At 35.7% G+C, this 24,256-nt stretch overlaps 1 protein-coding gene across 10 annotated transcripts in view; it reads right to left on the bottom strand.

The window, feature by feature from the left end:
• Positions 1-24,256, bottom strand: part of FBXW11 (F-box and WD repeat domain containing 11) — a 121,514-nt gene that overhangs the window by 46,835 nt on the left and 50,423 nt on the right. The window lies entirely within an intron of this gene.

Here is a 24,256-nt window from a genome sequence, read left to right as displayed (position 1 = left end):
ATTCTCTTAAGGCTTGATAAAAGTGGATAAAAAGATACGATTTAATAAAATTGTATTTAATAAAGCCCTGGGGTGGCCGGAATAGCTCCCCCATCATACATATCTTTTCAACTTCTCTTATAAAGCCCTCAGGAGAAGCTGCCAAAGGGAAAATGCTACTCTGAAGCTACATTGATGAGAGGATCATTTCCCAAGAGTCTTCCAGGTGACACAAGAGACGCTCAGAGAAAAAAGGGTCCCACGGTCTAATAAAATCTGACAAATGCTATATGCTGCACAAACACTTGCTCTCTCCCTCCCCACCCCTGAGGTTAAAAACCACTTCGTTAAGGGGCACCTGGGTGGCTCAATCGGTTAAGCATCCGACTTCAGCTCAGGTCGTGATCTCACAGTCTGTGAGTTTGAGCCCCACATCGGGCTCTGTGCTGACAGCTCAGAGCCTGGAGCCTGCTTCAGATTCTGTGTCTCTCTCTCTGCCCCTCCCCTGCTCATGCTCTGTCTCTCTCTGTCTCAAAAATAAATAAAAACATTAAAAAAAAAGAACAACACTTAAGACACTAAAGGTTCAGAGATGTCTCGTAAGTAACAATCAGGTTAAGATAGTAGTTTAACCTAGCTTTCCCAAGTTTGTTGGACATGGACACCTCTCTTACTTTAACAATACCTCATTTAACAAGAGCTCAGCAAATACTGGAAAACACTGGACTAGGGCAATAGCATGCAGAAGTCCTCCCTCCTCTCACTTCATCAGACCCAGGTTTCTGGGAGACAAAGGAAATGACCGCTTTGGTAGGCACAAAATATTCCGAGTCTCCTCTCATCTTTCCCAGACTGCTTTATGAGCTGAGTCTATGTGTAGGTACAATAAGCTCTAAGTCATGATACATCTTTGCCAGTAGGTGCCACCAGCTAAGAGAATATATGTCACTTGGAAAAATCTACTTTAAGAGTTATATAAGAGAAATACATTTCCTACTTTAAAAATGCTACAAATTCGGCATTATGAGTTTCATGATAGAAATGCTTATACAGGGGCACCTGGGTGGCTCAGTAGGTTAAGCGTCCGACTTTGGCTCAGGTCATGATCTCAAAGTTTGTGAGTTCAAGCCCCGCATTGGGCTCTGTGCTGACAGCCCAGAGCCTGGAGCCTACTTCAGATTCTGTCTCCCTCTCTCTCTGCCCCTTCCCTGTTTGCACTTTCTCGCTCAAAAATAAACATTAAAAAAATTTTTAAAAAAAGAAAAATGTTTATACAACATAAGATTTTCATACAAAAGGAGTCTTTACTCTTTAGAGGAAGCAAAAATAAAAAAAGAAAACCACAAAGGATCTGGAAAACATGGGAGCATTCTGCCATTTTCTTTAGTGTTTTAAAATTGGGGGACTTAAGACATTAAAAATGACAGACATATAATGCAAAAATGCTATTAGCTAACTTCATTGGGTCTCTAATCTAGGCTTGTTTCATACATTGCCTTTTAATTTTGAGGAAAAAAATATGAATGTATATATTGCAATTTTACAAAAAAAAAAATGAGGAACAGATAAGTAAGTGATTAAAAGTCACAAAGTTGGTAAATGAGAGATGCAGGAATCAGATCTAGGTCTGTTCTAATCAGAAGTCAATGTCCTTTCCGTACAGAAAGACACATCTTAAGTATTTTCCAACTGCTGGTTGTAGCCTATGAAGTTCATTTAATGGGCCGCAATCAGCATTTTCTAATAAAACGAAATTGAATCTGGGCATTCCCCTGCTCACAAAGGTAAGCATAACAAAAATCACAAGGGGTAAATAAAAGGAATGAGCAAAACCAGAACAGGAAAATTCAAATTAAGGAAAGAAAAACTCATTATTGCACAAGGAGAACAATACTCAAGTCAAATCACTGAGTGACAAAGAGTTTTTAAAAATCTCTAAAAGTCGTAATTTGTGAAGAGGATTATGTGTACTTTTATATATACACTAGATATAAAATTCCACAAAATATATCAAGGAAAAAAGTTATATATATTTTTTTAATTTTTAAAACACCCTTGCATCTTTGACAGATCAAGTAGACCAAACAAATAAAAGCTTGGCTTTCCATAGAACATTAAAAAAACAACTGACAGAGTATCCTAGGCCACAGAAAAAGTATCAAATACAGTCAGAAATCAAGAAAAGATTATTGTGTTAAGATCAAGCCAAGCAGAAATGTCCAAATCTAGTTTGCTAGTTACTATGTGCCACAAATTCCAAAGATAAACAGAACAATGACTCACACAAATAAACCAAACACCTCTGTGTTGTTATTGTTAATTCCACCCAGGCCCCTAGTCTAACCTAAAATTCTTTCCCCTTAAACCTAAATCTTACCAACACATTACTGGTAAATGAGATCACTGAAGAGGGAGAAACATTCACTTGGAAAAAGAAGAGACAAGCTTTTCCAAAAAAGCAGTCCCCTCTCTCATAGTAATCTCACAACTCCAGAAGGAAGAAAAACATGAACGCATCTATGCATACACGACTTTTTAAAGCAACAACTCCAGCCACCATTAAACATAGCTAATCAAAAATCTTCTTGTCCCTCCACACAAATATCAACATATAGGAACAAACCAGTTGTTTTCTTTCTACAATTAAAATAAAATTTTTAAATTTTAATTCTTTGGAAGTTTGTCTGAAATCACTGCCACGTAATTTCTATAATGTAGTCAGTTCTGTTCCAGTTTATCTAATCTGCAGTTCTACTCACACTTCTCACACTTCTAACTAGGTGTTTGGCTGTTCCTGACCCTACATGACAAGATCATATCAAAGTATGTAGAAGAATGAACACAGGGTAAAATTTTTCTTCCTTTCCTCACCACCAATTATTTTTTAAAAGAGGGGAATGCTTATTAGATATTTTTTAAAAAATTTAAGCTACAATAATTAAAGCAGTATGGTTCTGGCAAAGCAAGATCAATGAAACAAAATAGAAAGTCCAGAAACCGATCATTTATACTTACAAATCTGTGTATTTTAAAGTCAGAGTTTCAAATTGGTGAGAAAGAGATAATACTCTTTATGGGATTAAAAATAAAAGATGGGGGTGGAGGGCACCTGGGTGGCTCAGTCAGTTGAGGGTTTGACTCTAGATTTTGGCTCAGGTCATGATCCCAGGGTCTTGGAATCAAGTCCCCTGTGGGGCTCACATGGAGTGTGGAGCCTGCTTTAAGATTCATTCATTCATTCATTCATTCTCTCTCTCTCTCTCTCTCTCTCTCTCTCTCTCTCTCTCTCTCTCCCTCTGCCCTGTGCACACACGCACATGCTCCAAAAATATAAATAAAAATAAACAGAAGTTGGGCACCTGGGTGGCTCAGCTGGTCAAGCATGGGTCTCTTGATCTCAGCTCAGGTCTTGATCTCATGTCTGTGAGTTCAAGCCCCACACTGGGATCCACACTGGGTGTGGAGCCTGCTTTGAATGAATGAATGAATATAAAAACTTTTTAAAAATAAAGAAAAGTTAAAATGCTACCTCATATTACATCCCAATAAATACTATGGATACAAAGAATCAAGTGTGAAAAATTACAACCATAAAACTACTAAAAGCAAGCATACAGGAGTTTCTACAAATTCATGGAACCAGGGAAAGGCTGTCTAAGCATGATACCAAAGACAGAAATAAATGTAGATGTGATTGGATAAAAAAATTCAAACTCATGAATGTTCACAATAAATTTCAAAAACAAATACAATACATTGGGGGAAGTATTGCAATGTATGATAAATAAGTTACTATATAAATATTTCTAATAAATTAATAAGAAACCCAAACTAATACCCTAATAGGCAAATAAGAGTAAGTAGATATTTCAAAATGAGAAATTTAAATGGCCATCAAAAATGAACACCTACAACAATAAAAAGATGCAATTTTTCACCTACCAAAATTGGCAACTTTTATTTTTATGTACTCTACAGGAATTGGGGCGCTCTGGTAAGATTATAAATTGTGACTTTCCAGAGAATATTTATCAATACATAACTTCAAAAAGTACTACTTAACAATGGACATAATTTAACTTTAGCAATTTTTCCTAAGGAACTGTATGTCTATAGAAAATTATAGCTATGACAATTTATAACATGGAAAACTAGAAAACAATGTAAATGTCCAACAACAGGGTATCATTTAAAAATATGATACAGACGCCTGGGTGGCTCAGTCGGTTAAGCGTCCAACTTCGGCTCAAGGTCATGATCTCATGGTTTGTGAGTTCGAGCCCCGTGTTGAGCTCTGTGCTGACAGCTCAGAGCCTGGAGCCTGTTTCGGATTCTGTGTCTCCTTCTCTCTCTGCCCCTCCTCCACTTGTGCTCTGTCTCTCTCTGTCTCTCAAAAATAAACGTAAAAAAAAAATTTTGTTTTTAATATATGATAGTAGAAATTTTTAGTTCTTTTTAAAAACATTTCTATTGAAGTATAATATAATAAAGGGTTTAATTCTCAAGTGTAACTAGTACTCAGACCAACATAAAGAACATTGCCAGGGTCCATAAATATTTTCCTCATATTACCTCCCAGTCATTAATGGCCAAAGGTAACCACTAATTTTTTTAATATCACCATAGATTTATACATTCATTTTTGAACTTTTTTTTAATGTTTATTTATTTTGAGAGAGACAGAGACAGACGAGACAGAGTGCACACACGTGCACAAGCAGGAAAGGGGCAGAAAGACGGAGAGTCCCAAACAGGCTTTGTGCTGTCAGCACAGAGCCCAATGTGGGTCTCAAATCATAAGATCATGACCTGAGCCAAAGCCAAGAGTCTGACACTTAACCGACTGAGCCACTCAGGTTGCTCCCATTTTTGAACTTTAAGTAAATAGATTCTTATCATATATACTCTTTAGGTCTAGCTTCTTTTGCTTAACACTATGATTTGAGATTCTTAAATACAGCAACAGTTCATTCTTTTTCACTGCTCTATATTATTTCAAAAAATATTTATTCATTTTACTACTGATTAACATGTAGGTCACTTCCACTTTTGGCATTTAAAATAATTCTGTCATGTCTGCTGGTGTACATGGGCAGGTATTTCTGTTGGGTCTATAGTAGGGGTGAACAATCAGATCATAAAATACAGTAATTTTTACTGTAAATGCTTAAAAATGCAGACAGTAATGCTGAACTTCAGGGTTTAGATGTACATTCTCTGGTCATTGACCACATCTAGGTGAACAAAGCCCCCAGGATGCAGCACAGAACTTGCAGAGCTCATGGTCGGATTAGCCCATACATGAACTCTCCCTGACACATTGAGATGATCCTTACTGAAAAAGAGCAAAGTATTCCTAAATCAGAAGAGGTGGTTGCACCAAAGAAAAAGATATCCAAGAGGAAACTGGAGAAACAAAAACTTGCAGCCCAGGAATAAGTTCAGAATAAAATAAATGTTAAAAAAAATAGCTTTTGACCATTTTTAATTGGACAGTCTTTTCTTACTCATTTCCAGAAATTCTTTATTTATCCTAGAATAGCATCCCTTTCCAAATATATTTATTGCAAAGGTCTCCTCTTAATCTGTGGCTTAACTTTCCATTCTCTTAATGGTGTCTTTTGATAAAGAGAAGTAATTCATCTTAATTTTTTAATGTTTATTTATTATATAGTCTCCCATGGAATAGCCTAGAAGTTTTACTTTTTTCCTCCCCAAAGTTTATTTATTCTGAGAGAGAGAGGGAGAGAGGGAGAGGGAGGGAGAGAGAGAGCACAGGCACATACATTGAGTGAAAACAGGGGAGGGGCAGAGAGAGGGAGAGAGAATCCCAAGCAGGTTCCATGCTGTCAGCACTGAGCCTGACTGGCTCTCTCAGGAACCAGGAGATCACAACCTGAGCTGAAACCAAGAGTCCAACACTTAACCAACTGAGTCACCCAGGTGACCCTATTTCATCTTTATACTTACATCTAAAATTCATCTATACTAATCTTTATGCAAAGTAGGAGTCAGCATTCATTATGTTTTTCAAATTGCAGTTTACAAGCCACTGTGGTTTATAATACCAACTTAATGGACACCCAGCATTAAAGAAAGAAAGAAAGAAAGAAAGAAAGAAAGAAAGAAAGAAAGAAAGAAAGAAAGAAAGAAAGAAAAAAAGAAAGAAAGAAAGAAGAAATGAACACACAACACATCTCTTATTTCATCAATTCTAACACATATTTTTTCACATTTTAGTATCTCTGAAATTGAGATATTTCTTAACCATCAATGGCATCTTAAAACTGGTAGCATTTTTTTCTGAATGTTACAGAAAATGGCATATCTTACAATCTATGCTGTCTTATGTTTCACAGTGGAATACAGTATACATTGGGGTGACTTTAGGAATGTATGTTATGTTACACACACAAACATATATAAAACATATACATAAATATGTGTGTGCACATATGATTACATGTACTAAGTCTAAATGTAAATCTGGGCGGGGTCTAAATATAAGTTTTATTTCTCACTATGAAAATACTTAAAAACACTGAAAACCCCTAATTAAGGTATTGGAGTACAATGAATCCCATACTGCAAAAGTTACCTACCACCTTTTCAGTTGTCTTTCGATTCTTCTAACTATATCAAAAGATATTTTTTACACTGTTAAATATTTTCAATTATCTGTTTTTAACAAAAAGACCTAGCTTCCTATTCAGTTTACTGTAACAAACGGTATGTGGCTAGAATTTTATATGGGTCTCAGCAAGTGCCATGATTTTCCAGTCATATAACAATACGGTCTCCTTTTCTGATTTTTTAAAAGAGAGCAGATTTTTTAAATATGTGAAGTAGATAAAAGGACACACAGTATACAGATAATGTCCAAAACTGTGAAGATAGTACTCACCTGTCTAAAGTTACGGGAAAACTACTTCTTGGAATAATAGTGACATGAAAAAAGGTCTAAGGTAAATTTTAAATGAAAAATAAAATGGGGGGGGGGGTGTCAGAATACATCTGTAGGACTCCATCTTCATGGATAAAACTTAATTATTGATTTATTTAGAGCAGTATCTAGAAAAGGTGTGTTAAAATGCTAACAATGTTATCTCTGTATATTTTGCTTTCTATTTGCTTAAAGACATCTCTTTTTAACAGTAAGGAATGGTGACTTTTAACATTAAACTTTCAAAAGTAAAAATCCATGCCAAGACCCCAGATACATATGCTCTAGTCTAAGGAAACAGAAACTAGTTACTGAAAGTTGAGGCAGGATCCTCCTGCATGTCACCTGACCTCTCTGTGCCCACTTCCTCATCCAGAAAACTGAGGTTGAAACAGGCCTCCCCCCGACAGAGGGAGTGACAAAATTTAAAAGAGAATCCTGGCACTTATAAGGGCTCCCTTAGTCAAATTTAACCTCCAAAGGGCAGAAAAAGCTTGGCTGAGTTATTCATTCTGTATTCCTTCCACTTCCGATAATTCCTGGCACACTACTTAAGTACAGAAGTATAATAAGTATCTGTTGATATGAGTCTTGGCTGTAATTATTACAATCTTCCTATGAATTGTAATGACAAAAGTGGTAATTTTGTTTCTGCTTATTCCTTTCCCATAGTTTCCAAACTGTCTACAAAGAGCAAGGATTCAAAAAGGGGGGGGGGGGGGGAGACATGCAACACAATTTCTGGCCCTCACAAAAAGCAGTAAGAAACAAAATCTAGTTTCAGAAAGGCAGTCATCTTTATTACCCCTAAAGTATTCATTCACCTACATAAAAGAAGAACACCTCATTAATTATTTGACTGCTTAAAAAGGTCCAACAAAAGGATGGATAGATAAAAGTCTGCTAGAGTCTGAGAAAGCAAACGGGGAGTAGCAGAATGTGCCCTTAATGCTTCCTGGTGCTTAACACTTGGAAGAGAACTACTAAAGTAAAACCTGTAAAATGTTTCATATTCACCAGAGGAAGGAAGCCAGAAAAAGAAGGTGCTTTCAAAGTAGTAGAAGAATGGCCAAAGGACACTGAGTCATGGCACCACAGAGGGAGTCAGTCAGCTGAAGAGTCAAGAGCAGGCCTTTAGAGACACAATGCCCCACTGCAAACTCTGGGCTCTGACAATGACAAACTGTCTTGACTTCCTGTTAGTTACTTGACTTCTCTCTCGGATTCAGTTTCCTCTTTTATAGGGCAGGGAGAACACTGCCTACATTGCAGGAAGAGAAATAACACGTGCAAAGCACCTACAGGATAACATTGCTCAAAAATATAAACCAGAAAAACATTTTTACTTTTTTGCTTCTAACGTTAACCATTTTAAAAGAAACCTGACGAGCACCTGGATGGCTCAGTCAGTTAAGCGTCCAAAATTTAAGTCATGATCTTATGGTTTGTGAGATGGAGCCCCACGTCAGGCTCTGTGCTGACAGCACGGAGCCTGTTTGGGATTCTCTCCCTCTCTCTCCCGCTCTCTCTCTGCCCCTCCCCACCCCTCTCCCTGCGCACATGCACTCTCTCTCTCTCTCTCAAAATAAATAAATAAGCATTAAAAAAACCTTTTTAAATAAAACCAAACATACCAATAATAAATTAAATATAAGTAGTCAAAACACTCCAATTAAAAAGCAGAGATTGTGAAACTGGATAACTATATGCCCTCTAAAAGAACCCCGCTTTAAACATAAAGACACACTGGTTAAAAGGACAGAAAAAGGTATACACCATGAATTACTTATCAAAGGAAATCCAAAAGTCAAAGTAAATTAATATTAATAATAGGCAAAACAGATTTCAGAACAAGGAATGTTATCAGGGATCAAGTGAGGTATTTCACATTGATGAAAGGATCAACTTATCAAAAGAATATAACAATCCAAAATGCATATGCCCTTTTCTCACAAAGATTTGAGATACATCTGGAGGAAAAAACAATGACACAACTCCAAGGAGAAATAGACAAATCCAAATTTATATTTGGACACTTCAACACTCCTCTCTTAGTTATACATAGAACAAGCAGACAGAAAAGAGTAAAGATATGGAGGACATAAAAACACTATCAGCCAACTTAACCTAGTTGACATTTATAGAACACTCTCCCCAACAAGAGAACACATTCTTTCCAAGTACACAACATTCACCAAGATAAATGTTATTCTGGGCCATAAAGCAGGTTTCAATAAATTTTAAAGGGCTGAATTTATACAAAGTATGCTCCAGAATGAGCATTAATTAATTAAGAATTAATTAATTTGGAAGAATTAATCCAAAATTAATGTAACAGAAAATCCAAAAGGTTCGGAAATTAATATATCACTAAAAGATATCACAAAGAATATTAGAAAATATTGTGAACTGAATGAAAGTAAAAATTCAACATATTAAATACTGTGGGATATAACTAAAATGGTGGTTAGAGAGACACTTATAACATTAAATGCACTAGAAAAGGACATGATCTTCAAAGCAACAATCTAAGCTTCCCCTTTAAAAAACTAGAAAATTAGCAAATGAAACCCAAAATAAGCAGCAGGAAGGAAATAGTAAAGATGAGATACAAAATTAATACAATATGAAACAGAAAAAACAATAATGAAAAATCAATGAAACCAAAGCTGTATCTTTGAAACAATTAATAGAAGTGATAAACCTCTAGCCAAGCTGACAAGGAAAATAAAATAGATAAGAAACAAATTTCCAATCTCAGGATAAAAAGTGGGACCGTGAATACAGATCCTATAGACATTAAAGGAAAATAAGGAAATATTATAATTTTACACTAATATATCCTACAACTCAGATGGAAGAGACAAATTCCTTAAAAGACACATGGATACCAACAAGAGAAAAAGGTAACTTCAGCAGCCCCATATCTGTTCAAGAAATTGTCTTCACTGGTGAATTTTATTTAGTATTTACCAAAGAGGTAATATTAATTCTACACAAACTTCTAGAAAGTAAATGAGGCAAGAACATTCCCAATTCACATTCTGAGGCCAACATTACCTTGATACCGAAGTCTCTCAAACACATCACAAGAAAAAAAAAACAAAACAAAACGGATAAATATGATTGCTGTGAATGTTATATGTATTCATTTGTCAAACCTACATAAACTACACACTTAAAATTGGAAAATTTTATTATGTATAAAGTATACCTCAAAAAAGTTAACTTTTTAAAAACTTTAAGTGCTACACAAAAACAAAAACTTTCCCACAAAGCAAATTCAAGGCCTAAATGACTTGCTTGGTAAATACTATCAAACATCTAGACAAGAAATAACAGCAATCTTTCACATTCTTTTTAAAAACAGAGAGAATGAGTCATTGTATTAGAATAATCCTAATGCTAAAACCTGAGAAAAGACACTATCAAAATAAAAAACTGACCAATTACCTTCAGGCAGGAAGGTGTAAAAACCCTCAACAAAATATTGGCAAATCAAATACAAAATTATATAAAAAGGATAATACATCATCATCAGTTGGGGCTTTCCCAGAATTAAAGACTGGCTGAAGAGTCAAAAAATCAATGTAATACACAGAAGGCAGTAAGTTATACAATGATTTCAATACATGTATTTAGGGCATATAACAAAATTCAAAACCCTCTCATGATTAAAAATCTTTAGGTGTGGGGCACCGGGGTGGCTCAGTCAGTTGAACATCTGACTTCAGCTCAGGTTATGATCTCGTGTTCCATGAGTTCGAGCCCCACATCAGGCTCCCTGCTATCAATGCAAAGAGCGCTTTGGATCCTCTGTCCCCTTCTCTCTGCCCCTCCCCTACTTGCACTGTCTCAAAAATCAACATTTTTTTAACGCTCTTTAAAAATTATTTATTTTTGAGAGACAGAGACAGAGACAGAGCATGAACAGGGGAGGGGCAGAGAGAGAGGGAGACACAGAATCCGAAGCAGCTCTAGGGCTGTCAGCACAGAGCCTGACACGGGGCTCAAACTCATGAACCGCAATATCGTGACCTGAGCCAAAGTCAGATGCTTAACCGACTGAGCCACCCAGGCACCCCAATAAACAAACATTTTTAAAAAAATAAAAACTCTCAGGTAACTTACTCAATGTGATAAAGAATATATAGATGTATATGTGCATGTGCGCGAGTGCGCACACACACACACACACACACACACACACACACCTATAGCTAACACACTTAATGGTCAAATGGAAAACTTTCCCCCATCCTCAAGTACAAAAGCAGAATGTCCATTCTATACAAATTTCACTAATCATAGCCAGTACAATAAGGCAAGAAAAAGGCAAAATAAATGTCAGGAAGGAACCAGACGGCATGATGTCTACACAGAAAATCCCAGGAAACCTACAAAACAAGTCAAACTAATATGTGATGGTAGTAAAGTCACAGGATACAAAGAATAAAAAGGACGAATAAAGCTGCATAAAACTCAAGCCTTCAGCATAACCAGAAGGAACAAAACATAAGTAGAAAAGTAAATAAATTCTGGGACACCTATATTCTCTGCCATAAGCCTTCCTAGAGAGCAAGAGTAGACCAGGATAAAATACACAAAAGACAAAAAGAGAGAAACAAGCAACAGACCGAAGATGGACATAAAACCACATTAAGTATGAAAAAAATGAGAATGAGTCCTAATGTATCAGAGTTGATTATAAATAAGCAACTTAAAAAAAAGTATCAGAGATGCAAAAAAGGAGTCATCAAGGGGAGGCTCTTTTTTAAAAAAAGAGTGCAAAAGGAAAGGTGAATAGAAGGAAGCTCCTTAATTTGATTTAAAAAAAAAATCTACAAAAAAAGTAAACATAACATCATACTTAAAATACTTGAAGTTTTCAATGTTAAGATCAAGAACAATTCAAGGATGTCCCCTCTCAACACTATTTTTCAAGGAGGTAGTTAATACAATAAGACACCAAAAAAGAAAAAAAAAGGTATACATAGTGAGGAAAAAAGAAATGCAACTGTCTTTGCTCACAGATGACATGATCATCTATGTAAACAAAAAACCAAACACATAAAACCTAACAAAAAAAGAAAAAAAAAAAACTCCTGAAATGAACACACAATTGTAACAAGGTTGGAGAATGCAAGCTTAATACATAAAAGTCATTTGCATTCAGGTACACCAACAGTGGTATTTAAAATTAAGAATACATTACTTTTGTCTATAGCCATACCATCCTGAACACGCCCAATCTCACCTGATTTCAGAAGAATACATTACTATTTATATTAGGATCTCCAAAAATTAAATATTTAGGTCTAAATTTAACAAAATATGTATAAGATCTATATGAGAAAAACTATAAAACTCTGGTGAAAGGTATCAAAGAACTATGTAATTGGATAGATATTCCATGTTCATGGATAGGAAGACTCAACACTGTCGAGATGTCAACTCTTCTCTATTCGATCTAAAGATTCAATGCAACCCCAATCAAAATCTCAACAAGTTATTTTATGGATATCAACAAATTTTAAAAGTTTATATGAAGAGGTAAAAGATCTAGAACAGCCAACAAAATATTAAAGGAGAAGAATAAGCTAGAAGACTGGTACTTTCCAACTTCGAGGATTATTATAAGCGACAGCAGCAATCAAGACAGTGTGGTATTGATAAAAGAACTGACAAATAAATCAATGAAACACAGAGTCCAGAAACAGACCAATATAGTCTGCTGATATTTGACAAAGGATTAATGACAATACAGCAGAGCAAAGACAGACTTTTCAATGAACAGGACTGGAATAATGTAAGAGAAAATCTAGGTGATCTTGGGTATGGTGATGACTTTTAAGATATAACACCAAAAGCATAATCCATGGAAGAAATAGCTGATAAGCTGGACTTAATTAAAAGTAAAAACTTCTGCTCTGTGAAAGACACTGTCGAGAGTATGAAAAGAAAAGCCACAGACTGGGAGAAAATATTTGCAAAAGACACATCTGATAAAGAACTGTTAGTCAAAATATATAAAGAACTCAAATGAATAAAGAGAATAAACAATCCAATTTTTAAAATGGGCAAAGGACATGAACAGAAACCTCACCAGAGAAGATATACAAATGGCAGTAAGCAAATGAAAAAATGTTCAGCATCGTATGTCAACAGAAAACTGCAAATTAAAATGAGGAGATACTACCATACACCTATTGGAATGTCCAAAATCTAAAACATGAAAACACTAAATGCTGCTGAAGATGCAGAGCAACAGTCCTCATTCACTGCTGGTGGGAATGCAAAATGGTATGGCCACTTTGGAAGACAGTTGGACAGTTTCAAAACTAAACATACTTTTACCATATGATCACACAAATGCACTCCACAGTTATTTACCCAAAGGATGTAAACACTTATGTCCGTACAAAAGCCTGCATACAGATTTTTATAGCCACTCTATTCATAACTGCCAAAACTTGGAAGCAATCAAGAGGTCCTTCAGTAGGTGAATGGATAAACTATGTACATCCAAACAATGGAATATTATTCAGCACTAAACAAATAAGTTATCAAGCCATGAAAAAAACACAAAGGAACATTAAATGCACATTACTAAGTGAAAGAAGCCAATGTGAAAAGGTTACATACTGTATGATTCCAACTATATGACATTCTGGAAAAGGTAAAACCATGGAGACAGTAAAAAGATTAGTGGCTGGCAGGGGTTAGAGGAAAGGAGGGATGAACAGGCAAAGGAAGATCTTTAAGGCAGTGAAACAATTACATATGGTACTATAATGGTGACTATGTATCATTATACATTTGTTGAAACCCATCAAGTGATCAACAGGGTTCACCAAGAGTGAACTATGTGAACTATGAACTGTGGGTGATGATGTAGGTTCATATCATAGTAAAAGTATCACTGTCATGAGAGGTTGTACATGTGTGAGGGCAGAAATGTATGAGAACCCTCTATACTTTCCACTCAATTTTGCTATGAACCTAAAACCGCACTAAGAAAGTCTATTTTTTTTTTTTTAAAAGAAGAGAAAAGCCTAGGCATCTTTTAGAAACTATATGAGTAGAGGAAAAAGAAATGCCAGGGGAGGGATTTTAAGATCCTGCAACATTAAAGAATTTTTAAAAACCATTCAAAGGATGCAAAGCTTGCCCCCACCGTATCTCCTACTATCAATCCCCCCTCCTGCAAAAAAAGATCATCCAATAAAGAAACTATACTTTGTTACACTGGCAAAGGATGTTCTTACACTAAAATTTTGTGAATTTAACTTCAAACTACCAGTCCTGTCCCAAAAAATGTAGTGACACAGGCAACCTTCATCAATACAAAAACAGAAAAACACCTACACATGAAAGAAGGAAAGAGAGAAGGGGGACAGAAGAAGAAAACTAAAATACCAGAAATCAGCCTTTCTTAACTGGGGTTCAACAAGATAATTAAGCCCTATTATCAGTAACTATCTTCTTAATTTTCCTAAGGACAGTATATAGGTAACTATCATTCTAGTTATGTATGAGAAAAGTGAATTTATAATATACCATGCATGCCTTAAATGCTCTTACGGAACCTGATTGAAACGAGTTACTCCAAGCTGAGTTACATATGCTCAAAAAAGTTTTTGATGTTATTTTTTACATGTGTTAAGTCAGAAGTTCAAAACAAGAATAGAAATGCACCAAAAGCAGAAAGAAGTGAAACATGACTTAGAAAAGAAAAACAAGGGGCGCCTGGGTGGCGCAGTCGGTTAAGCGTCCGACTTCAGCCAGGTCACGATCTCGCGGTCCGTGAGTTCGAGCCCCGCGTCAGGCTCTGGGCTGATGGCTCAGAGCCTGGAGCCTGTTTCCGATTCTGTGTCTCCCTCTCTCTCTGCCCCTCCCCCGTTCATGCTCTGTCTCTCTCTGTCCCAAAAGTGAATAAACGTTGAAAAAAAAAAAATTTTTAGAAAAGAAAAACAAGCCTATAACAAATAAAAGCAAATTATAATGCCACAAAGTGATAAATTCAAATGAAAAACATAGTAAGAATCATTGAAGAAAAGCAGGAAAATAACCTAAGAGAATGGAAATGAGAAAAAGAAAGAAGCAAAATGGGACAAAAATTAGTTGAAATAATGGAAGACAAAAAAAAATCCAGCTCAAGTATAACTGGAGTTCATACACACATATACACACACAAAATGAAACCAAAATAACATTTAAAACTATGATCCAAGTTTTTCAAGATAAAGTTCTAGGGTTCAGTGAGTGAAGAAGAATAGAGAGTGACAGCTAAAAGGGTTTCCTTTTGGGGTGATGAAAATGTTCTAAGTTGATTGTGGTTAATGCTTGCACAACTCTGTAACTATACTAAATATCAATGAATTGTATACTTCAAATGGGTATATTGTATGATATGTGAATTATACCCCAATAAAGCTGTTTTAAAAATACCATAATTCAAGAAAACGTATCAGAAATAAAAAGAAACCTAAACTGCATGTTAAACTGCATGTTAAACTGCATGTTAAAAACGTGTCCAGGTACTACAGAAAATTGGTTCACAGCATTAAACTCTAGTGGATAGCTAATGAAAATTATTAGATTTTAAAGAGAAAGAGAAAACTTCTCACAGTCTCTAGTCCAAAATAATTTTCATTGGGGGAAAAAAAAAACTTACAAGAGAGAGAGCATTAGACTAGCATCAAATGTCTTAAAAACAATGCGTCAAGCAAGGCATCAGTGGAGAAGCATTTTCAAAACATTGTAGAAAATAAAGTGTGGAGGGGCGCAGTCGGTTAAGCGGCCGACTTCGGCTCAGGTCATGATCTCAGAGTCCGTGAGTTCGAGCCTCGCGTCGGGCTCTGTGCTGACAGCTCAGAGCCTGGAGCCTGTTTCGGATTCTGTGTCTCCCTTTCTCTGACCCTCCCCCGTTCATGCTCTGTCTCTCTCTGTCTCAAAAATAAATAAACGTTAAAAAAGAAAAGAAAAGAAAAGAAAAGAAAAGAAAAGAAAAGAAAAGAAAAGAAAAGAACGAAAAGAAAAGTGTGGAGCAAAGATGTTCTATCCAAAGGCAATAGAAAAGGAGTTTTAAACAGGTAAACAGGTCAGAGAATTCTGTACCCATGAGCCCTTCTTCAGAAACCAAGAGATGACTCAGAAAACTTTAGCAAAAAGATTAATGGTAGACATTTAAAACAACTAATTATGGACCTATGAATAAAACAAAGGGAGAAGGGTAGAAGAATACGCCATTCATTCTGGCAAAGTCAAAATAATGCAACTTAAAAATTGGAAGGAGAGGGGCACCTGGCTGGCTCAGTCAGTTAAGCGGCTGACTTCAGTTCAGGTCATGATCTCCTGGTCTGCAAGTTCAAACCCCGGGTGGGGCTCTGTGCTGACAGCTCAGAGCCTGGAGCCTGCTTCAGATTCTGTCTCCCTCTCTCTCTGCCCCTCTCCTGTCTCTATCACTGTCTCCATCTCTCAAAAACTAATAAACATTAAAAAAAAAAAAAAATTGGAAGGAGAGGGGCACCTGGGTGGCTCAGTCAGTTAAGTGTCCTGACTCTTAATTTCGGCTCAGATCATGATCTCAGAGTTTGTGGAATCCAGCCTCACTGTCAGTGCAGAGCCTGTTTGGGATTCTCTCTCCCCTAATCTCTCTGCCCCTCCCTGCTTTCTCTCTCTCTCTCTCTCTCTCTCTCTCTCTCTCTCTCAAAATAAACAAAACTTTTTTAAAAAACTGAAAGGAGAAGGGATCAGAAAGAGTAAAGAACAAACTCTGTTATACAGGCAGTAGGTGGGAGTTAAAGGATTTCACGGAAGATTGATAAACTTCTTAATAAAACATTAAGTAAAAAACAAAGAATTAGAGGCCTTTAAAAAATTATAAGGGTAATTAACAGAACAATTATAGAACAATTATAAGGGTAATTAATAGAGCCTTCCTAATCTTAAAAAGAAGTTTCAAAAAGAAAAAACTACATCATGAAAAGAAAGTAGAAGATATGCAAAGAGACATGGATTGAAAATACACAAACACATACTATTCCCAGTACAAGACAGATCAAGAAGACAAAACAAAATTCAAAAGAATAACTGGGGAGGCTCAGTCGGTTGAGTGTCTGACTCAGTTTTGGCTCAGGTCATGATCTCACATTTGGTGGGATCAAGCCCCACGTCGGGCTCCACGCTAGTAGTGTGAGCCTACTTGGGATTCTCTCTCTCCCCATCTCTCTGCCCCTCCTCCACTATCTCTCTCTCTCAAAATAAATAAACTTTTTAAAAAAAGAGTAAGCGCAGGGGCGCCTAGGTGGCTCAGTCAGTTGAGCGTCCAACTTCAGCTCAGGTCATGATCTCACAGTTTGTGAGTTCAAGCCCCACATCAGGGTCTGTGCTGACAGCTCAGAGCCTGCAGCCTGCTTCAGATTCTGTGTCTCCCTCTCTCTCTGCTCTTCCCCCACTCATGCTCTCTCTCTCCTTCAAAAATAAGTAAACATTAAAAAAAAATTTTTAATAAAAAAAGAGTAAATGTAATCAAGAAAGCAGGCAGATCTCAGAGATAGTAACTTTACACTCTTTTCTTAAATTAATTTCACCTCTTTATTTATTTTTAATGTGTTATTTATTTTTGAGAGAGAGAGAGACAGAGTATGAGCAGGGAAGGGGCAGAGAGAGAGGGAGACACAGAATCCGAAGCAGGCTCCAGGCTCTGAGCTGTCAGCACAAAGCCCAATGCAGGGTTTGAACTCATGAACCACAAGATAATGACCTGAGCTGAAGTCAGATGCTTAACCCACTGAGCCACCCAGGTGGCCCTAAACTTTACACTCTTAATAGAGACTAAACCTACTGTTCAAGCACACATGAAAATTTCATGAAAATTGATCACATTTAGATCACAAAGAAATAGTAAATTCCATAAAAGGAGAAAAATCAAATAACAGTCACTGATCAAAAGACAATAAACCTAAAAATGATTTCTATAAAAATAATTTAAGCATTTTCCTTCAAAATCAATACTACAAAACTTATGAAGCTTCTGGTCTGTATGTCCTTTGAAGGTTTAGTAGAATTCCCCCCGTGAAGCCATGTTGGTCTGATGCATTTTTGTGGACTAGTTCTTTGGTAAGTTTCCCTATTCTTGTCTTCATAACTTGTTCTTAGATAAGACAACTCAACACTATAAAGAATGCAGTTTACCCTAATTTATACGTTTAACACATGCCCAACAATTATAAAAAAGGTTCTTGTGGAAACAAGCAAGTTGATACTCAAGTTCATATGAAAACAGTTGTTAGAATACTCAGGGAAAAAAACATGGGAAAAGAAAAGCTACAAGGGACGGGGTGGGGTGGGGTGGGGGGGAGTGGAATCAGCCCTAACAGACATTAAAATACACTACTATAAGCCATTCTAATTAAAAATAAGGAACTTCTATGGCAAAGGAATACATAATTACTTCAGTGGGGGGTCAGCAAGTTTTTTTCTGTAAAGGGTCAAGGGTAAATATTTTAAACTTTGCAAGACTCACCGTCTCTGTCACAACTACTCAACTCTTCTGTTGTAGCATAAAAGCAGCCATATACAATATGTAAATGAGTGACTGTGGCTGTGTTCCAAAACACTGTTATTTACAAAAACAAGGCTGAGTTTGGCCAGCAGGCAATAGTGTGCCAAATCTTGGTCTAACAGAATAGAATATCCAGAAATAGACCCAAGTACATAATGGACATTTAGTATATGATAAAAGTGGCATCTCAAATCACTGGGGAACTTATTTTTTTATTCTTTATTTATTCTATACAGACATTTGGAACAAAGCCTGGACCCACCAACAGGCTTTACAGACAAGTTTCGTTAAACATTACATATTGCCTGTAATTTAGTCCCACAGATTAAACCACACATATTTTAAACATAAATAACCTTATCATTATATGCGCTGCTAAAGATAGCATGTTACGTATTACCAATCACTGGGGAAATGTTAAACCCCATGATAAAGGGTTTTTCTGTTTTTTGGGGTTTTTTTGGCATTTCTGAGAGTTACTGAGAAATGATTAACAAACATCAATTTTAAGTTTAAGGCATACAGCAAGATGGTTTGATTTACATATATTGCAAAATGATTACCACAACAACTAACATCCATATACTTACAGTAAAAAGAAAAGAAGGAATGAAGGGGAAATTATTTTTTTCCTTGTGATGAGAACTCTTAAAATTTACTCTCTTAACAATATTCCTATATATTGTACAGCAGCGTTCACTACGGTTATCATGTTGCACATTACATCCCTACTGATGTTGGTTGGTACCTTTTGACCACCTTCCTCCAATTCTCCCACCACCCATATCCTGCCTTGGTAACCACAAGTCTGATCTCTTTCTCTGTTGAGTTTGGGGGCTTCTGTTTGTTTGCTTTTTAAGATTCTCATAGAAGGGAAATAATACAGTATTTATCTTTCTCTGTCTGACTTAAGGTCTATTCAAGATATGTCACAAATGGTAGGATTTCCTCATTTTTTGTAACTGAGTAATATTCCATTGAATATTTTTAACACAATTTCTTTATGCATTCATCCATGAATGAACAATTAGGTCGGTTCCATGTCTTGGCTACTGTAAATAATGCTACTATGAACACGCGAGTGCAGATAATCTTTCCGAGTTTGTGTTTTCCAAACCTTGTATTCCCAGATCTTTTTAACAAGAAGGGATAACTTGTTAACCATTTGGAAAAAGATAATATTAGATCCATACTTAACAAATTATACATGAATAGATTCCAAATAGATCAGAAATTTAAAGAGTGAGACCCTAAGTACTGGAAAAGACATTTGTGAATTTCTTTAAAATCTGGGTGCAGGGTAAGGTTATTTAATTAGCTAGGAGTCAAAATCCAAATGCAATAAAAGAAAAAAATAGGAAAATCTCGCCAATAAAAATGTTTAACTTTTGTATAGCAGTTTTTTTCTTCTTTCTTTTCTTTCTTCCTCTTTCTTTCTTTCTTTCTTTCTTTCTTTCTTTCTTTCTTTCTTTCTTTCTTAAAGTTTATTTATTTGGGGGTGGGACAGAGAGAGAGGGAAAGAGAATCCCAAGCAGGCTCCACAATGTCAGAGCAGAGCCTGACATGGGGCTCAAGCTCACCAACGGTGAGATCATGACCTGAGCCAAAATCAAGAGTCAGATGCTTAATGAACTGAGCCACTCAGGTGCCCCCTGCATAGCATTATTTTTTAAAAACACTATAAAATCAACAAGAGAATGAAAAGACTGGGAAAAAAATATTTGCACATATATGTCACAGATGAAAGGACTTACATGCCTAAAAATTTCTTTTGGACTGAGGGGTAAAAAGTTACCAAACTCCTAATAGGAAATGGGGATAAGACACGAGCACTTTTTAAAAGAAACAAAAATGACCCTTAAATAAAAAAAGATGTTCGGATTTGCTCATAATTATAAGAGATGCAAATCAAAGTTACACATTGCTCACCTAACACTGGCAAATATTTAGAAGTATGACCACACATTCTGTCAGTGAAACAGTAAGGAAAGAGGCACTCTCCCATGTCTGGTGGGAAAGCAAATGTGTACAACCCTTGGGAGAATTTGGCAATATTTAACAAAATTACACCTATAGTTTACATTTTGTTTCAGCAATCCCACTTCCAGGAATTTTCCCTGAAGATACACTGTGATTAAATAATGTTATGAAAATAACACAAGGTTATTCATTGGAGCATTGTTTATAGTTTGAAAAAAAAACTGGAAACAACCTACATGCTCATATATAAGATACTGGCTGAATAAACTATGGCACATCAACACAAAGGGAATATTATGCAACCTTTAGCAAGAATAAAGAAGGCCTGAACAGACCAAAAAGAGTAATTTTCAAGATACATTTTTCAGTGAAAAAAGCAAAGTGAAAAAAGGTATCTATGTACCACCTTTTGTGGAAGAAATAAGCAGAAATAATAAACGTATGTGTACCTGTTCATTAGTGTGCTAAGAAACCCAGAAAGAATAAACCAGAAGAAACCAATGAAATTGGTTACCCAGTGGAAACAATGGAAAAATGAGAACAGGACAAAAACGATGACTATACCTTCTTGTGTTATTTTGATTCTTAGAACTAGGTAAGTTAAATGCTTTATATACTCAAATAAAAATACAATCATCAAGGACTGGGAGTGATGGAGTATCAGCAGAAAGAAATAAAACTAAATATATTTCAAATGAATAATATAATCACACTTAATGGTGGGGGTAAAACCGTATCAAGTGACTCTTGAACTCAGTAGTTAAGACTGACTATACAGCCACAAGCAAAAGACTTATTTTTTAATTACAAAAAAATATTCAGCATTGATGAGCACATTTATTTTCAGTGATGTAAGTGAGCAATCCTAAAACGACTTAATATACAATCTAGAATTGAGTAAATATATTGTGGAAGACAGAAGCCAAGTTTCTCACCATCAGAGAAGGGAGTTATAAAAACAAAAGCATGACCTTACAAAAGGCTAGAATGAAATTATGAGATTAGACTAGATTTGGAGATATTGTGAACTCATGGATTTAATACACAGAAAAGGAGGGAATTTTTTTTTTTTTTTTTTTTTTACAGAGAAAGACAAAATTTATACGTGTGTTACCTAACATGATTGGCTGAAAAGGCCTAGAAGCAATGACTAGAAGCAATCCCAGTAGCACTAAACACACCTACCACCAAGATTTAACTGCCTTTCTTCACTAAAAGTCACCAACACTCCTTGGAGAATTGACTCAACCCAGCGCTGAGTATGGGAAAATATAAAATGAGCCTGGAACATTTTTGTTGCAGCAGAAAGAAAGAAGTGTTTAAAGAATTATGAGGACAGATCAAAAGGATACAGGAGGCAAGGTGAAAGGGCATCTATGCACTAGCCAAACTTCGAACACTGACCATCAAAATAAATAATGATAATAACATTATAACTACTAAATAAATAGGAACCACAAATCTATACTAATACAGTAAATGAATAAGCTGACATTCTAATGAAAAGAGGATATTTATACAGTTTCAAAACACCTCTCCACAAAATATTTAATTACAAAGGGAAAAAGGATAACTTTACAGTGAAGAAAGTTGCTAGACGCTACCTTACTTGGGTAATCAAGGTGATCACCATTAGTAGTGAGGCAAACCAAAATCCTACACCACCTGATAATCAGATGCAGTGAGAAGAACACAGCACCACTTTTGTGTTATTCCTTTCAAAGATATGTAACCTAAATCTATTCATAAGGAAACAGACAAACCCAAATTGACAGACCTACTACAAAATAAATTATCTGTAATCCTCAAAAGTGTCAAGGTCAAGATAAGTCCAGCAAAGACTGAGAAACTGTTCAAAATTGAAAGAAACGAAGTATGACAACTTCACGTCATTCTGAACTGGATATCTTTGCTATAAAATTTAAAAAACAAAACAAAACAAGTTACTGAACCTTTGATGAAACTTAGAGACTGAAGACTCAATGGCAGTCGTGTATCAAAGTTGTTTTACTAATTTGATTCTCATATTAAAATTATGTAGGACCACCTCCTTCGTAAGAAATATACACTAAAACATTAGAGCATGACAAAACACTCATTCAGCTTTACTTTCAAATAGTTTGGAAAACAAAAAGTTCTTTGCATTGTACTTACAATTAAGCTTGAGACTGTCTCAAAATAAATAAAAAGCAATCTTTCAACAGTTGGTTTGCATTAATTAGTAACACTTCAAATTGTCAGATCATATCCATAGGAAAAAAATGTGCTGAAATCTTTTGTGCTCTTTTTCACCACTACTGCCAAATGATCTTAGTAAACATCTCAAACTAGTACTGAGGACACTACAGGTTCAGGTCTTCCCCAAGCCATTCACTACTAAATCAGCAATGAGGGGTTCATCCATCTATCCCTTCCCTGTGAACTCTACCAGATCCCCCGGGGCAATGTTTCCTTTGGCAAAATCTTTTTCTTTGAAATTAATTAGGTAATAGTGTCTTCTGCTACCAGTACTGTAATCCTTAATTTTTCATTTCCTGTTGTCTTAAAGGTGGATGATTTAACATTTGCCTTTTACTCCAAATTAAACAACTAGGAAGCATCCTATAAGAAGAGATCTTACAAGGACTCCAGTAACTGATTCCTAGTTTTCTAAAGGAGGACAGGGTAGAAAGAACCTTCCTTCTATTACGGTAAGGAGTATTTTTGTGCAATCTATCTACAAAAATTGGTAGTTGGTTCTTTGTATTACCATGCCATCGCGTGGTATCTGATGCATGGCACATAGTAGGTAGTCAGTAAATCTGGACAGGATTTACGAATAATTCTAAGATTTCTTAAGTATTTTCTGAATAACCTCATCCTAACTGAATGATCTCAATTTTGAACTCCATCATAGCACCCAGGCAATTCAGTAATTGGAAGGAACAGGCTGGCACAGTTGCTATGTGTTTGAAAATGTCTCTGGAGTTCTTTTCCTTGGCCAAGCATATCCAGTAGTATTATATCTTCTTTTAGTAGGCCATGCCTTAGCTGACTCAGCATATACTCAAATTGCTCAGAGAGGAGAGGTGCCATTTGCAAGGAGGCTTGTGAATTTAGAGTATACTACTGAACAGGCTTGTTAAACTTTTTCGAAATAAAAATGTTTAATCCTAGTCTGGGTACAACAAGACACAAATTCTTTGGAAAACAATTTAACAAAACATACATAGTATATCTCCTGAAAATATATCCTAAGGATTTCAAAATGAAAGCAAAGATTTATGTACAAAGATGGTGCTCAAGTTTTTTATAGTTAAAAATGAAGATTCTAAGCACCCAGAAAAATTACAAATCGTGGGATGTTCATGAAATACATTTACATGGAAATTTCAAAGTATGCCATGAGAAATTTTTAATAATAGGAAAACATTTACACAATCATCCCGAATAAATGTACAAGGCATATAAAGTAAAATAAGCGTATGAAATTATATACACATATAAAAATTCTCAACTACCATAAAACACACCCGTAGATTAAATACTAAGAAAAAATATGCCAAAATAGTAAAAATTATACTCCCTAAATTGTGGATTATTTCTCAATTTCCTTTCCATTCTTATCCCAACATTCTACAATATGCATGCATTACTTTTATAATCAGAAAAGAGTATTTTTAAAGCAAAGCAAAAACACAAGCTAGTCTTCAAAGCAAAATCAATTTTTACTCAAGATACTCTTTCAACTCACATGAACACTTGGATTCAAAGAATTCAGAGAACAAAGTTCAAAGCAGTTCTAG

Source organism: Leopardus geoffroyi, chromosome A1 (assembly GCF_018350155.1).
Source record: "Leopardus geoffroyi isolate Oge1 chromosome A1, O.geoffroyi_Oge1_pat1.0, whole genome shotgun sequence".
In the NCBI taxonomy this organism is placed as follows: Eukaryota; Metazoa; Chordata; class Mammalia; order Carnivora; family Felidae; genus Leopardus; species Leopardus geoffroyi.
This window is presented reverse-complemented; position numbering and strand designations above follow the sequence as displayed.